Below are 18057 nucleotides of genomic sequence, written 5' to 3' on the forward strand. Positions count from 1 at the left end.
TTCAGGAGTATCTCGTTTTGAGGATACGGCGCATAGATACGCGCGGCGCATATTTACAATTATGCCACGCATCTCTAGATACGCCGGCGTAAGTGCTTTGTGAATCTGGCCCAACGTTTTTCAGGCTCTAGAAAAAACAAAGTTTTTTTCAACTTCATCATTAAAACGGCCTTGCCTACACACGATCGTGAAAAAAAAATGCTCTAGCAAAGCGCGGAGACGTACAACGCGTACGACGGCACTATAAAGGGGAAGTTCCATATGGATGGCGCCACCCTTTGGGCTGCTTTTGCTGATTTTGTGTTGGTAAAAGACGATTCGCGCTTTTCAGTCTGTTACAGCGTTATGAATGTGCTTACTCCATTATGAACGATAGTTTTACCAGAACGAGCGCTCCCGTCTCATAACTTGCTTCTGAGCATGCGCGGGTTTTTCACGTCGTTAAAGCCCACACACGACCATTTTTTACAACCCGAAAAACGACAACGTTTAAAACGTCGTGAGAAAATAGAGCATGTTCGAAAAAAAATTTGGCCATTTTCCAGAACCCGAAAAATGCTCTGAAGCCCACACACGATCGTTTTAAGCCTAGGTTCACACTGCTGCGAATTCAAAATCGCGGTAAAATGCGCGATTTTACCGCGATTTCGCGGCCGCGATTTGCCGCGATTTCGGCCGCAATTTAATGTAAAAAAGGAGTACAGGAACTACTTTTTGAAATCACAGATGCGGCGTCGCACTGATTAGGACAGTGCCATTGCCGACAATTTGAGATGCGATTTGACATGTCAAATCGCATCTCAAATCGTTCCAAATCGTACCCAGTGTGAACCAGGGCTTAAATGACGTTTTAAAAAAAACTTTGTTTTTTACAACCCGAAAAATGAGTGGTTTCATAATTATCAATCAGCTGCGGAAGCTGCATGCAGGGCTCTTATGAGGAAAGTGGCATCCCTTTAGACGTGTTCCGATTGGGAATATTTCACCAAAAATTTAATTTTTGTTTCTGGGGATGCCTAAAATCTCAGTGCAGACTTCTGGGAAAATTGGTGAGTCAATCACACAAGCATGAAAATATGTTTCCGGTGGATGTTCTGTACGCATAATGGCCCGGATTCACAAAGCACTTGCGCCGACGTATCTCAAGATACGCCGCGTAAGTGCAAATGTGTGCCGTCGTATCTGTGCGCCGCGCCCATAAACTGAGATACGCCTGAAAATAGGCTTCATCCGACCGACGTAACTTTCCTACGCCGGCATATCGTGGGCGCATATTTACGCTGGCCGCAAGCGGCGCTCCCATTGATTTCCTATTTAAATATGGAAATGAGGGACATACGTCGATTCACGAACGTACTTGCGCCCAGCGCATAATATACGTGGTTTGCGTAAGTCGTACGTCCGGCGTAAAGTTATTCCCCATATAGGAGGCGCAACTCATGCTAAGGTATGGACCAGGGAACACAGCCGTCGTATTTTACGCCGTTTACGTAGTACGTGAATAGGGCTGGGCGTAGGTTACGTTCACATCGTAGGCAGTGATTCAACGTATCTTAGCCAGTTGTTTTGACGTCATTGTGCGCATCCGCACTGGGATACGTCCACGGGACAGCGCATGCGCCGTTCGTTTCAAGTACTTGTCTGGCGCTCGGCCCAGCATTTGCATGGGGTCACGCCTCATTAGCATGGCTCACGCCCACTTCCACCTACGCCGGCTTACGCCGAGGAAACCCAGCGCAGTTTGGGAGGCAAGTGCTTTGTGAATTCTGTGCTTGCCTCTGTGCGCTGCGTCGGCGTAGTGTATATTAGATACGCTACGGCGGCATAAATATGCGCCAATGTATGTGAATCCTGGCCTCTGTGTATAGAACACCTCCAGGTAGCCATATTGCATTTTCAGAAAATGAAAGCGGCTTCAGATTGAAAAGGAAAGGATATTTTTGACAACATTCAATTACAATATGATTTGTGTCACAATTGTATACGCTATATTATTTTTTCTTTGTTTGCTATTTTTTTCCCCCCACGAAAGTGAAGTTACCCTTTATGGATGCTCCCGCCCGTGCTCAGGTCTTTAGCTGTTCCCTGTGTCCTACTTTCATCCAGTGGATTTCATTTGTTGCTGACCCGGCTTGCTCCTGACCTGATCTCGAATCCTACCTCGTGATTTTAGTCTCCTCTCAGGTACGTGACATCTCTCTTTTTTGCTGTCCTGTCAAGATCAAAGCCTCTTGCTCTTTAATATATTATAGGGGGTTGTTTTTATTTATTTTCTGTTTGTATTGCTAGGGCATTTTTTATCTTTGGGATTCTCAAAATGCAGCACTTGTTGCTGAACTGTTTTGGGGCTGCTCTTTGTATGCATCATGCCACTGCTTTGTTGTGCTAAAACAGAGTGCACCAGAAGTATCTCACATTGCTTACATTTACCTTACAGTGAGGCATACATCTCCCAAAAAAAGACAAAGACAAGCAGAGGCGGCTCTAGGCTTTGTGAGGCCTTAGGCGTAACTTAGACATTACGCCCGTAATGGAAAAAATGTAAGTGATAAAAATTAACTGCATGAATTGCATATATTAAGAGCCTTAAAGGGCTGTTGTCAGTGCACTCTTTCTCAGCATTGGCGTCAGCGTGTTCTCAGTGCTGGTGTTGGGGCACTTTTTCTCAGTCCCCCCCCCCCCCCAGGGGAGATGAAGGGGGTCCCTGCCTCTAGGGGAGATGATAGGGAGTCCCTGTCCTCAGGGGGGGCGGAGCTCTGGATGGGGAGGACTCTGGGCTGAGCGGCGCTGAGCGGCGCTGCATGGAGAAGGATCGAGAGACAAAGAGGAGCCGGTGACCGGCCGAACACACAAGTAGGGAATGTGACACAGAGCAGCCAGTGCGGTAGAGGCGGGAGCTCTGCTACTCATCCCGTCCTCCAGCCACCCGGCTATTCCTACCCATTTAGGTTGTTTGCGAGGCCCCTGTGGGTGCGGGGCCTCAGGCCCCTTTCACACGGGGCGGATCAGTAATGATCTGCCTCCGTATGCTCCGTAAGCTCAGCGGGGATCGCTCTGTTGATCCCCGCTGAGCCGGCGGATGACAGGGCGGTCCCCGCACACTGTGCAGGGACCGTCCTGTCTTTTCTCTGCTCTCCCCTATGGGGGATCGGATGAACACGGACCGTGCCAGGGCCAGATTCAGGCATGACTTACGCCGACTAATATTCTTATATGGCGCGTAAGTCCACAGATGCATTGAAACCAGATACGCCTGAATTCTGGCTCCATCCGACCGACGTAAGTCTCCTACGCCGTCGTATCTTGGGTGCATATTTACGCTGGCCGCTAGGGGCGCTTCCATTGATTTACGCGTCGAATATGTAAATGACCTAGATACGCCGATTCACGAACGTACTTGTGGCCGTCGCAGTAAGTTACGCCGTTTACATAAGGCGTACGTCTGGCGTAAAGTTATCCCTCATAAAGCAGGGGTAAGTCATGTTAGGGTATGGACGTTGGAACAGCCGTCAGATTTTACGCCGTTTACGTAAGTCGTACATGAATGGGGCTGGGCGTTACGTTCACGTCATACGCATTGAGCTGTCGTATCTTAGGGAGTATATGCGACGTGATTCTGAGCATGCGCCGTTCGTTCGGCCATTTATTTACATGGGGTCACGGTTAATTTTAATACAACACGCCCACTACCTGCCTAATTTGAATTAGGCGGGCTTACGCTGGCCCATTTACGCTACGCTGCCGTAACTTAGGGAGCAAGTGCTTTGTGAATATTGGTCTTGCCTCTCTATGTTACGTCGGCGTATCGCATATGAGCTGCGCTATGCCCGCACAAAAATACGCCGCTGTCTCTGAATCTGGCCCATAGGGTTTTCTTCTGTCTGCAAAATCGGATCTTTGCGAAGGCGGACGATTACGGGTGTCAGCGGATGTTCATCCGCCGACACCCGCAATCGCATTGGGACCAATGTATGTCCCTTTATCATCCGCAAACAGATGGATAAAAAAGCGGACATACGGTCCGCACGTGTGAAAGGGGCCTTAGGCGACCGTCTAATTAGAGAGCCGCCTCTCAAGACAAGCCGGTCTAAAGGCTAAAGGTTTTGCATATTGGTGTTGCCATTTGTATGCTGCCACGTTGTTATGCACCACACATTCACCTCCCTATAACCATTAATTACATAAAAGATAGACAATCACCCACAAAAATAATAATGGCCGAGGCCAAAAATGGGAGGCAGAGGTGTCTGTGCATGGAGGTTGTAGCAGGTCCAGCAGGACAAAGTGGTGGTAAGGTAGCACACAACGTGGCCAATCAATCTAGCCACATCAAGCACAGGAGTGCTGATAAAAAAATTGTCAGCTGTCACTGAGGCAATCTGTGAAAACCGCATGGTTCCATGAGACCGTGTACAGCGCTACGCGATTACCTAAGCCTACGATTTAAAGGATTTGTTCGCATTTCATTTGTCCCTCAAAGCCACATCTCGCCACTCATGTTGAATTTTTACATTTCTCTTCAGCACTGCAGAGCTCAACTCCCTGTGCTATTTGTTTGGCAATAGCCTGCCCAACAACCCCACAGTTGCTTATCAAGATTCACCTCCCATTGATTTCAATGGGGCTTCATTGTGGAATTCATGGTTCAATTATTATTTTTTTATGGATTTGCAGAACCCTTGATGAATTGAATCTCAGTAGTTTCCTTCATCCTCATTGTTAATCAATCTGATACAGGATATGGCAAATTCCAATATAATATATTTGCCAGCTAATTCCCTCCACGGCAGCCGTCATCCTGATTCCCAAGTAATGTATTCCTACTCAGCCTCCCCACTCCTCCCTCAGCCTCTCTCTCTCTCTCTCTCTCTCTATCTGTCAAGCCTCGTACACACAACCGAGGAACTCGACGGGCGAAACACATCGTTTTGCTCGTTGAGTTCCTTGTGAAGCCGTCGAGAAACTCGACAAGCCAATTTTCTCCATTCCCGTCAAGGAAATAGAGAACTTGCTCTCTTTTTGGCTCGTTGAGTTTCTCGACAGTTTCCTAGACGAAAATGTACACACGACCGGTTTCCTCGGCAAAAAAATATCTCCCAGCAAGTTCCCTGCTGGTTTTTGCCGAGAAACTCGGTCGTGTGTACGAGGCCTCAGAGCCTGGGGTCTGACCAAGTGTCCGTTTTTTTTGTATACAGAGGGAGCAAATACATCAAAATCGCTACTGTCTTCTGGACTTTGTTTAAAGTGAACATGAACTCAATAAGGGTTATCTACAGGCCATTCGCCAGATTCACAAATAGTTACGCCGGCGTATCAGTAGATACGCCGACGTAACTCGGAATCTGCGCCGTCGTAAGTTTAAGTGTATTCTCAAACTGAGATACACTTAAACCTAGCTAAGATACGACAGCCTGCGCGGTCGTATCTTAGGGTGCAATATTTAGGCTGGCCGCTAGGTGGCGCTTCCGTTGAGTTTGGCGTAGAATATGTAAATGCCTAGATACGCCGATTCACAAACGTACGTGCGCCCTTCGCAGTAAAGTCACGCCGTTTACGTAAGGCGTTTTCCGGCGTAAAGTTATTCCATCAAATAGCTGGCCTAGTCAATGCTAAGTATGGCCGTCGTTCCCGCGTCGAAATTTGAAAATTTTACATTGTTTGCGTAAGTCGTCCGTGAATAGGGTTGGACGTAATTTACGTTCACGTCGAAACCAATACGTCCTTGCGGCGTACTTTGGAGCAATGCACACTGGGATATGTACACGGACGGCGCATGCGCCGTTCGTAAAAACGTCAATCACGTTTTAACATAAAACACGCCCCCTCATCCTCATTTTAATTAGGCATGCTTACGCCGGCCCCATTTACGCTACGCCGCCGTAAGTTAGGAGGCAAGTACTTTGTGAATACAGTACTTGCCTCTCTGACTTAAGGCGGTGTAGCGTAAATACGATACGCTACGCCGCCTTAAAGATGTGGCGCCCTACTTGAATCTGGCTACATGTTTTCAGGATTTCCCTCAGATGAAACCGCTGTGGTAATTACCAAGGCAAGTGAAACTGATCAAATCACCTGTGCAAAATAAAGGAAAGCCTGAAAACATGACCTGTTGGGGGTACTTGAGGACTGGAATTGAGAAACATTGATTTAGAACAAGGCTGTCAAACTGGTGGCCCTCCAGCTGTTACAGAACTACAAGCCCCATCATACCTCTGCCTGTTGGCGTCATGCGATGGAATCTAGAACATCTAGAAATGTAAATTGTGCCTGAACAGTACCCTTTGTCTTGCATTCTTAAATTACTTGTAAAAAAACTTTGACATATCAGTGTTTTGTAGCCTAATAACTGTATATCTGCAGCATGAGATCATCTAAGGCACATGTGTCAAACACAAGGTCTACGTGCTGAATCCGGCCCACCAGGCAATTTCTTGTGCATACCTCCCAACCGTCCCGGATCCTGCGGGACTTTACCGGAAATGTTTACTGTGGGAAGCCAACTGTGACTTCCTGTGGGCTCACAGACGACTCCCCACTGCGCATGTATGAAATGTGCTGCAGATTCTGAATGGTCCCGCAGCCTCCTGGGACCTGTGATGTATCACGGGAGGTTGCAGGGGGAGGGCGGTGCCAAACTGGTACCTTCGAAGTGGGAACGGGTACAAACTAGCCACTGGCTCCCTAAAAAAGAAGTGGGGAGGAGGAGGATAAGCGGAACTTCCCTTTTAAGGTGAAGTTTCACATTAAATAATATCTATTATCACATTGCCATCCATGGGGCAGGTCTGACATGAGTAAGCAAAGGCCTGCATTTAGAAAAATGGCTGCCTCAGCACAATTCAGAACAAGGCATGCTAATGGGCTAAATACCAGCTGTGCCCTCTGCTTGCCAAGTTTGGGTACACCTTTCACAGTACAGGTGCTTCCCAGTGTAGACAAATAGGAGTAAAAGATTTTTTTTATTTATTGTTTTGAAACATTGTTTGCATGTTTATGTATTTATTGAATGTTAATATTAAAATGATCAATGCAAAAAAATCCAATAGTATTTATATTTTATATTAAAAAAAGACATAACGTATAGTAAATAAATTAAATTGATTTTAGACCATTATAGCTTCGCTGCCACCTTCTGGTGAAAACTGGTATCTCTACAATTAACACAAATATAATGGGGCTCTATGAGAAGAGTTGGACTGCAGCCTGCAAAGAACATGAACCAACAGCAAACGTCTTCGAAGCTGAATACTGCAAACTTAGTATATCAGAATGTAGTCATCATATAAAAAAGCCAGAGCTGTTCAAGGTATCGTTGTTATGCAATGTTTCTTACAATTAACTGTAAAGCAGAACTTTAATCCAGCAGTCAACTATTTTTACTCCTTATGCTGATAACATTAGTAAATAGATAGGAAAGTGTGAGATATATATATATATATATATATATATATATATATTTCTTTAGTTGCTTTCTGGTTTGTGGCCTAGGCCAAAATGATGTCATACATCCCAGGAGTCTTCATGGGCATTTTTTCTCTTTATTATGGAGGAGGGGCTTTCTTAACTTGACGGCCCAGATTCTCAATGGCGTTTAGACGGCGCAACACCATTTACGCCGTCGTAAATCCTAATCTGGCCCGGCGTATCTATGCGTCTGATTCTTAGAATCAGTTACGCATAGATACCCATTAGATCTGACAGGCGTAAGGCTCTTACGCTGTCAGATCATAAATGCAATTTATTTTCCCGCCGCTAGGTGTCGCATCGTCGTTTTCCCCGTCGCTTATGTCAATTAGGTAATTACGCGCGATTCCCGAACATACGCGCGGTCGACGCTGAGAATTTACGACGTTTCCGTAGCTTAAGCGACGCGTAAAGTTGCCCCTGCTATTAGGAGGGGCAACCAAAAGTTAAGTATGGCCGTCGTTCCCGCGTCGGAATTTTAAAAAATTACGTCGTTTGCGTAAGACGTCCGTGAATGGCGCTGGACGCCATTTACGTTAACGTCTAAGCAAATGACGTTGGGGCGACGTCATTTAGCGCAATGCACGTCGGGTAATTTACCCGACGGAGCATGCGCAGTACGCTCGGCGCGGGAGCGCGCCTAATTTAAATGGTGCCCGCCCCATTTGAATTGGGCGGGGCTTGCGCCGAGCGCTTTTACGATACACCGCCGCAAGTTTACAGGTAAGTGTTCTGAGAATCAGGCACTAACGCTGTAAACCTGCGGCGGTGTAGCGTAAATCACATACGTTACGCTGCCCAGGAGCAACGTAATTGTATGAGAATCTGGGCCACAATGTCTATCTGTCTGCCTGCCTAAACTAAGGGCAGATGGATTCCGGAAAGCAAATATTACATGATTTATTTGCCCTTACTCAGGAGGGACATGGCTAGAAATGCTAGGATGTGTTTATTAACCACTTCCATACCAGGCACTTACGCAGCTTCCCGCCCAAGCCAATTTTCAGCTTTCAGCACTGTCGCACTTTGAATGGCAATTGCGCGGTCATGCTACACTGTACCCAAACAAAATTGGCGTCCTTTTTTCCCCACAAATAGAGCTCTCTTTTGGTGGTATTTGATCACCTCTGCGATTTTTTTTTTTTTTGCGCAACAACTAAAAAAAACTGAAAATTTTGAAAAAAAAAATACGTTTTTATTTTTTTTTGTTAATTTTTTTGTAAATAAGTAAGTTTTCTCTTTCAATTACGGGCACTGATATGGCGGCACTGATGGGCACCGATGAGATGGCACTGCTGGACATCGATGAGGTAGTACTGACGGGCACAGATGAGGTGGCACTGATTGGCGGCGCTTGTATGCGGCACTGATGGGCACACATAGGCGGCACTGATGGGCACACATAGGCGGTACTGATGGGCACACATAGGCGGTACTGATGGGCACACATAGGCGGCACTGATGGGCACTCATGGGCGGCACTGATGGGCACTCATGGGCGGCACTGGGCACTCAAAGGCAGCACAGATGGGCACTCATGGGCGGCACTTATGGGTGGCACTGATGGCTACTTATAGGTGGCACAGATGGGCACTGATAGGTGGGCACTGGGCATGGATGGGCACTGTGGGGTGGCACTGATGGACACTGTAGGGTGGCACTGATGGACAATGTGGGGTGGCACTGATGGACACTGTGGGGCGGCACTGATTTACCTATGTTGCCAGTCAGTGCCCATTTGTGGGCACTGATTGGCATCTTTTTTTTTTTAATGCTTTTTTTTTTTTACAGACTTTTTTTTTTTTTTTGGGCTTTTTTTTTTATCTGCCCTTCCCTGGTGGTCCAGGGTGGGCTTCCCTGGTGGTCCATGTGGCGATACGAGGGGGGGGGGCTGCGCTGATAAACAATCAGCGCGAACCCCCCCCTGTCAGGAGAGCCGCCGATCGGCTCTCCTCTACTCGCGTCTGTCAGACGCGAGTGAGGAAGAGCCATCAACGGCTTCTCCTGTTTACATCGTGATCAGCCGTGGTTGGACACGGCTGATCACGTGGTAAAGAGCCTCCGTGAGAGACTCTTTACCGAGATCGGTGTTGCGGCGTGTCAGACTGACACCCCGCAACAACGATCACCGCGATGCGCGCCCCCGGGGGCGCGCAGCGGCTCAGAATCCTGAGGACGTCATATGACGTCCAGTCAGGATTCTATAACCACTTTGCCGACGTCAATCTGTCATTGGCGGGCGGCAAGTGGTTAAAATGATTTCTAAACAAAATAAAGCATGGGGACATGGATAGATGGGAGGGCTTTGAATACTGAAAAGAAATTAAACAGTGTTTTCCGTTTGTGGTGCTCAGACACAGTTAAGTTCTGCTTTAAAGGCTAATTTTTTACTGTTGTTGTTTACCTACAATTTGGTAAGAAACCAAACCTCATTGAAAAAGGCCCCTTTTTGGTGGACCTGCACGGGCGCTCCATGTAAGTCTATGGAGTGTCAGATGTCAGCATGAGAGGCCCTTTTCTCCGAATAACATGGGTGAGAGCTAACAAGAATGATTCTAGCAGGCCTCTAGGTCTATCTTACTTTCTGTAACGCTGTCTACAGTCATCACCAACTGGCATGTTGATTTTTTCACGTCGTCGTTTTTCATGTCGTGAAAAACGGTCGTGTGTACGCTTTAACGACGGGGGGAAAAAACACGCATGCTCAGAAGCAAGTTATGAGAAGGGAAATTTGCATAATCGGCCCAAAGGGTGGCGCCATTCGAATGGAACTTCCCCTTTATAGTGCCGTCGTACGTGTTGTGCGTCACCGCGCTTTGCTCAAGCATTTTTTTTTTCACGATCGTGTGTAAGCAAGGCAGGCTTAATAATAATAATAATAATTAGGGTTGTCCCAATACCACTTTTTTAGGACCGAGTACAAGTACCGATACTACCGATACCGAATACCGATACTTTTTTTTTAAATGTGTCCCCAAATGCAGCCATGTCCCCCCACAAATGCAGCCATGTCCCCCCACAGATGCAGCCATGTCCCCCCACATATGCAGCCATGTCCCCCCCATATATGCAGCCATGTCCCCCCCATATATGCAGCCATGTCCCCCCATATGCAGCCATGTCCCCCCCATATCCAGTCATGTCCCCCCCATATCCAGCCATGTCCCCCCATATCTAGCCATGTCCCCCCCATATGCAGCCATGTCCCCCCATATGCAGCCATGTCCCCCCCATATCCAGCCATGTCCCCCCATATGCAGCCATGTCCCCCCCATATCCAGCCATGTCCCCCCATATGCAGCCATGTCCCCCCCATATGCAGCCATGTCCCCCCATATGCAGCCATGTCCCCCCATATATGCAGCCATGTCCCCCCCATATATGCAGCCATGTCCCCCTTACCTACATGATGCCGCGCTGCCGCTTGGTTAATACGGGCGGGGAACATTACAGCTTTCATTTGAATAGCTGTAGTGTTTCGCGCCGCGCTGCGTATAGACACTCCCCCTTGCTCGGGATTGAACAGTTCATCCGAGCAAGGGGGAGTGTCTATACGCGGCGCGGCGGGAAACACTACAGCTATTCAAATGAAAGCTGTAATGTTCCCCGCCCGTATTAACCAAGCGGCGGCGGCAGCGGGGATTCGGGGGGGGGCAGTATCGGATGAGGCATCGGGGGCATTTGCGGGAGTACAAGTACTCCCGCAAATACTCGGAATCGGTCCCGATACCGATACTAGTATCGGTATTGGGATAACCCTAATAATAATAATAAGCAGCCCAAAGGGTGGCGCCATTCGAATGGAACTTCCCCTTTGTAGTGCCGTCGTACGTGTTGTGTGTCACCGCGCTTTGCTAGAGCATTTTTTTTTTTCACGATCGTGTGTATGCAAGGCAGGCTTGAGAGGAATCATGTCGAGAAAAACTTCGTTTTTTTCCATGACATGAATAACGGTCGTGTGTACGCGGCATAAGACACAACCTTTTGAACATATTGGTGGGTAGCCAATTTTTCAGGGAAATTACTATAAGCCTTCGCCTTGGGAAATGCGACTGACCAGCTTAAATTGTCAAGGCAGGCTTCTTCTAAAATGATGAAGAGGTCGTTTAAATCCTTTACCAGTGCAGGTCTATAGGACAATTCTATACGTGGTAAATCCCTTTTCATTTAAAGTAGAACAATCCCAAGCCGTGATTGACAAGCAGGAGATGGATCATTTGCAGCCTTGTCTAAGGCCACATGTAGAGCGCTAACACCTCATAGGTGTTTACATATATATATATATGGAGGTGATTATTTGTGGTCTTTGTTAAGGGAATATTAAAATCTCTCAGCAGAGAGAGAGAGAGAGAGATGTGTCTGAAAAAGAGACATGACCCAATGATAAAAGGTTGTATTGAAGCTGGGAAATTATCTTGTCAACCAGACAGCTGTTCAGACTGTCATCTTTAAGAAATGTAAACAGTTCTCAATGAATGCCAATCTTCAAACACTTTCTACAAAAATGTGCGTCGCTATCCAACGCTGGTTCGTAAGACCAAAAAAAAAACCCTAATGCGGCGTACACACGGTCGTTTTTCGGCATGAAAAAAAAAACGACATTTTTCAGCATGTCCAAAAAATTAAGTTTTTCCAACTTCATCATTAAAAACAACTCCCTTATAGGGAGTCCCTCTGCCCCATTGGGATTCAAAGCGGAGCAGGTAGGGTGGGCTGTGTGGGAGGGCCCCTCACACACCCGCCATTGCCACCCGGGGCATGGAGAAAGGTGGCAGATTGCCTCTGGGGGAGGCCTGCCTACTCCCAACTCCTGCAGTCCGGCTCCTCTCTCGAGTACACGCACAAAATACACTAAAAAAAAAACAATGGCCCAGATTCAGGTAGCAATTGTTACGCAGCGCAATTGCTGACTTGCGCCGGCGTAACGAGTTCTCCTGATTCAGAGAACTTGTTACGCCGACTGCAGCCTAAAATCTGCGTGGCATAAGGCTCTTATGCCACGCAGATTTTAGGCTGCATTCTAGCGATGACCGCTAGGGGGCGCTCCCATTGTGATCTGTGTATAGTATGCAAATTGCATACTAACACGATTCACAACGTTGCGCGAGCCCTGCGTACGCAAATTACGTAGTTTGCGTACGTCGGGTTTCGCGTAAGGTTACACATCCTAATAGCAGGCGCAGCCAATGCTATAGGATACCCGGCGTTCCCGAGTCGCGACAGTCGAATTTTACGTCGTTTGCGTAAGTGAATCGTGAATGGCGCTGGACGCCATTCACGTTCACTTTGAAGCAAATGACGTCCTTGCGACGTCATTTGCCGCAATGCACGTCGGGAATGTTTCCCGACGGAGCATGCGCTGTACGCTCGGCGCGGGAGCGCGCCTAATTTAAATGCTTCCAGCCCCCGGCGGGATCATTTACATTGCGCGCGCTTACGCCGGGCAATTTTGCCGGCGTGCCCTGTGCCTCCGCAAATAATGCGCAAGTCGTACCTGAATCCGGGCCATTGGGGTAGATTTAGGTAGCTACGCTATAATTTACGGCGGCGCAGCGTAGTGTATTTACGCTAGCCTCCGCAACTTACAGGAGCAAGTGCAGTATTCACAAAACACTTGCTCCGTAAGTCGCGGCGGCGTAGCGTAAATGGGGCCGGCGTAAGCGCGCGTAATTCAAATGGGGAAGGGGGGGGCGTGTTTTATGGTAATATGTGTGATGACCTGACGTGATTGACGTGATTTATGAACGGCGCATGCGCCGTCCGTGTACATATCCCAGTGTGCATTGCTTCCAAGTACGGCGTAACGACGTATTGGTTTCGACGTGAACGTAAATTATGTCCAGCCCTATTCGCGAACGACTTACGCAAACGACGTAAATAATTCAAATTTCTAAGCGGGAACGACGTCCATAATTAACATTGGCTGCGGCCGGCCGGCGAGGGGGGGGGGCGAGGAGCGGAGCCCCGGCCGGCGCGTTGCTGGAGCCGTGGAGCACCAGGTAAGTGTCAGTTTATTAAAAGCCAGCAGCTACACTTTTTGTAGCTGCTGACTTTTAATAAACTCAAAAAATGGTTGGAAAACCCCTTTAAGATCAGTATGGGATGCTTCTGAGATCATTTGGAGTTCATTGACAGATACCTTAAAGCGGGAGTTCACCCGAATTTTTTTTTTTAGAGTGGAGGGTGCAAAATGTGGTGCAGCTCTGCATAGAAACCAATCAGCTTCCAGGTTGTTGTTTTTTCAAAGCTTAATTGAACAAGCTGAAGTTAGAAGCTGATTGGCTACCATGCACAGCTGCACCAGATTTTGCACTCTCCAGTTTTAGTAAATCAATCCCTGTCTGTTAATAAAAGTTCCAGCATGTTTGGGAGGTCTGAACTCCCGATGCCGTCTCCTCGCGTTGATGCATCCTATGTGGGGCCCACTGTAAACCAAGAAAAATAAGCCTTGTGTGTGAGTGGGGACAGTAGTAGGTGGGTGGGGACAGTGTGGTGGGAGTGAGGACAGAAGTGGGTGAGTGTGGACAGTAGAGGGTGAGTGGGGACAGAAGAGAGTGAGTAGGGACAGTAGTAGGTGGGTGGGGACAGTGTGGTGGGAGTGAGGACAGAAGTGGGTGAGTGTGGACAGTAGAGGGTGAGTGGGGACAGAAGAGAGTGAGTAGGGACAGTAGTAGGTGGGTGGGGACAGTGTGGTGGGAGTGAGGATAGAAGAGGGTGAGTAAGGACTGAAGTTGGCAATTGTGGACAAAAAAGGGTGAGTGAGGATAGCAAAGGGTGAGTGAGGACGGTAGAGGGTGAGTGTGGACAGTAGAGGGTGAATGTGGACAGTAGAGGGTGAATGGGGACAGAAGAGTGTGGGTACAGAAGAGGGTGAGTGTGGACAGTAGAGGGTGAATGGGGACAGAAGAGTGTGGGGACAGAAGAGGGTGAGTGTGGACAGTAGATGGTGAGTGAGGACAGTAGAGGGTGAGTGAGGACAGTAGAGGGTGAGTGGGGACAGAAGAGGGTGAGTGAGGACAGCAGAGGGTGAGTATGGATAGGAGAGGGTGAGTGAGTGGGGACAGGAGAGAGTGAGTGGGGAAAGAAGAGGGTGAGTGCGGACAGTAGATGGTGAGTGGGGACAGTAGAGGGTGAGTGGGGACAGAAGAGGGTGAGTGAGGACAGCAGAGGGTGAGTATGGATAAGAGAGGGTGAGTGAGTGGGGACAGGAGAGAGTGAGTGGGGAAAGAAGAGGGTGAGTGTGGACAGTAGATGGTGAGTGGGGACAGTAGATGGTGAGTGGGGACAGTAGAGGGTGAGTGGGGACAGAAGAGGGTGAGTGGGGACAGAAGAGGGTGAGTATGGATAGGAGAGGGTGAGTGAGTGGGGAAAGAAGAGGGTGAGTGCGGACAGTAGAGGGTGAGTGAGTGAGGACAGAAGAGAGTGTGTGTAGACAGTAGAGGGCGAGTGTGAACAGTGGAGGGAGACTGTGGACAGTGGGGGGTGACTGCGAACAGTGGAGGGTGAGTGCGGACAGTAGAGGATGTGTGTAGACAGAAGAGGGTGAGTGGAGACAGTAGAGGGTGAGTGGAGACAGTAGAGGGTGAGTGGAGACAGTAGAGGGTGAGTGGAGACAGTAGAGGGTGAGTGCAGACAGTAGAGGGTAAGTGCAGACAGTAGAGGGTGAGTGGGGACAGGAGAGGGTGAATGAAGACAGAAGAGGGTGAGTGCAGAAAGTAGAGGATAAGTGCAGAAAGTAGAGGGTGAGTGGGGACAGGAGAGGGTGAGTGGGGACAGGAGAGGGTGAGTGTAGACAGAAGAGGGTCAGTGTAGACAATAGAGGGTCAGTGCAGACAATAGAGGGTAAGTGCAGAAAGTAGAGGGTAAGTGCAGAAAGTAGAGGATAAGTGCAGAAAGTAGAGGATAAGTGCAGAAAGTCGAGGGTGAGTGCCAAAAGTAGAGGGTGAGTGCCGAAAGTAAAGGCTGAGTGCAGACAGTAGAGGATGTGTGTGACAGAAGAGGTTGAGTGGAGACAGAAGAGGGTGAGTGGCGATAAGAAAGGGTGAATGCAGACAGTAGAGGGTGAGTGGAGACAGTAGAGGGTGAGTGCAAAAAGTAGAGGGTGGTTGGAGACAGTACAGCGTGAGTGGAGACAGAAGAGGGTGAGTGAAGACAGTAGAGGGTGAGTGGAGACAGAAGAGGGCGAGTGAAGACAGAAGAGGGTGAGTGGGGACAGAAGAGGGTGAGTGGGGACAGAAGAGGGTGAGTGGAGACAGAAGAGGGTGAGTGGAGACAGAAGAGGGTGAGTGGAGACAGAAGAGGGTGAGTGGAGACAGAAGAGGGTGAGTGGAGACAGAAGAGGGTGAGTGGAGACAGAAGAGGGTGAGTGGAGACAGAAGAGGGTGACTGGAGACAGAAGAGGGTGAGTGGGGACAGTAGAGGGTGAGTGGAGACAGTAGAGGGTGAGTGGAGACAGTAGAGGGTGAGTGGAGACAGTAGAGGGTGAGTGGAGACAGAAGAGGGTGAGTGGAGACAGAAGAGGGTGAGTGGAGACAGAAGAGGGTGAGTGAAGACAGAAGAGGGTGAGTGGGGGCAGAAGAGGGTGAGTGGGGACAGAAGATGGTGAGTGAGGACAGAAGATGGTGAGTGGGGGCAGAAGAGGGTGAGTGCAGACAGAAGATGGTGAGTGGAGACAGTAGAGGGTGAGTGGGGACAATAGAGGGTGAGTGGAGACAGAAGAGGGTGAGTGGGGACAGTAGAGGGTGAGTGGAGACAGAAGAGGGTGAGTGGAGACAGTAGAGGGTGAGTGGGGACAGAAGAGGGTGAGTGGGGACAGAAGAGGGTGAGTGGGGACAGAAGAGGGTGAGTGGGGACAGAAGAGGGTGAGTGGAGACAGTAGAGGGTGAGTGGAGACAGTAGAGGGTGAGTGGGGACAGTAGAGGGTGAGTGGGGACAGTAGAGGGTGAGTGGGGACAGTAGAGGGTGAGTGGGGACAGAAGATGGTGAGTGGAGACAGTAGAGGGTGAGTGGAGACAGTAGAGGGTGAGTGGAGACAGTAGAGGGTGAGTGGAGACAGTAGAGGGTGAGTGGGGACAGTAGAGGGTGAGTGGGGACAGAAGATGGTGAGTTGAGACAGTAGAGGGTGAGTGCAGACAGAAGAGGGTGAGTGGGGACAGTAGAGGGTGAATGGGGACAGTAGAGGGTGAGTGCAGACAGAAGAGGGTGAGTGGGGACAGTAGAGGGTGAGTGGGGACAGTAGAGGGTGAGTGTAGACAGAAGAGGGTGAGTGGAGACAGTAGAGGGTGAGTGGAGACAGTAGAGGGTGAGTGGGGACAGTAGAGGGTGAGTGGGGACAGTAGAGGGTGAGTGGGGACAGAAGAGGGTGAGTGGAGACAGTAGAGGGTGAGTGAAGACAGAAGAGGGTGAGTGGGGGTAGAAGAGGGTGAGTGGGGACAGAAGAGGGTGAGTGCAGACAGAAGAGGGTGAGTGGGGACATTAGAGGGTGAGTGGAGACAGTAGAGAGTGAGTGGAGACAGTAGAGGGTGAGTGAGTGAGGACAGAAGAGAGTGTGTGTAGACAGTAGAGGGCGAGTGTGAACAGTGGAGGGAGACTGTGGACAGTGGGGGGTGACTGCGAACAGTGGAGGGTGAGTGCGGACAGTAGAGGATGTGTGTAGACAGTAGAGGGTGAGTGCAGACAGTAGAGGGTGAGTGCAGACAGTAGAGGGTGAGTGCAGACAGTAGAGGGTGAGTGCAGACAGTAGAGTGTGAGTGCGGACAGTAGAGGGTGAGTGCGGACAGTAGAGGGTGAATGCAGACAGAAGAGGGTGAGTGCAGAACGTAAAGGGTAAGTGCAGAACGTAGAGGATAAGTGCAGAAAGTCGAGGGTGAGTGCCAAAAGTAGAGGGTGAGTGCCGAAAGTAAAGGCTGAGTGCAGACAGTAGAGGGTGAGTGGAGACAGTAGAGGGTGAGTGGGGACAGTAGATGGTGAGTGGAGACAGTAGAGGGTGAGTGGAGACAGTAGAGGGTGAGTGGGGACAGTAGAGGGTGAGTGGGGACAGTAGATGGTGAGTGGAGACAGTAGAGGGTGAGTGGAGACAGTAGAGGGTGAGTGGAGACAGTAGAGGGTGAGTGGAGACAGTAGAGGGTGAGTGGAGACGGTAGAGGGTGAGTGGAGACAAAGGAGGGTGAGTGGAGACAGTAGAGGGTGAGTGGGGACAGTAGAGGGTGAGTGGGGACAGTAGATGGTGAGTGGAGACAGTAGAGGGTGAGTGGGGACAGAAGATGGTGAGTGGAGACAGTAGAGGGTGAGTGGAGACAGTAGAGGGTGAGTGGAGACAGAAGAGGGTGAGTGGAGACAGTAGAGGGTGAGTGGGGACAGAAGATGGTGAGTGGAGAGAGCAGAGCCCACCATCACGAGAGGACAAGATTGATTCCAAATGTGGGCAGATGTTGAGGCTTCAGGTAAGACATACCCAGGAGGGGCTCCACAGGGATGGATTTAAGAACTTACAAAAGGTACTTTGGCGCCACTGTTACTTTTGAAATGCCAAGTGGTATTCCTCTACAGGGTATTAGAATTCTAAGCACTTGACTGAATCCAAAACTGAATTTG

Source organism: Rana temporaria, chromosome 12 (assembly GCF_905171775.1).
Source record: "Rana temporaria chromosome 12, aRanTem1.1, whole genome shotgun sequence".
NCBI classification, from domain to species: domain Eukaryota; kingdom Metazoa; phylum Chordata; class Amphibia; order Anura; family Ranidae; genus Rana; species Rana temporaria.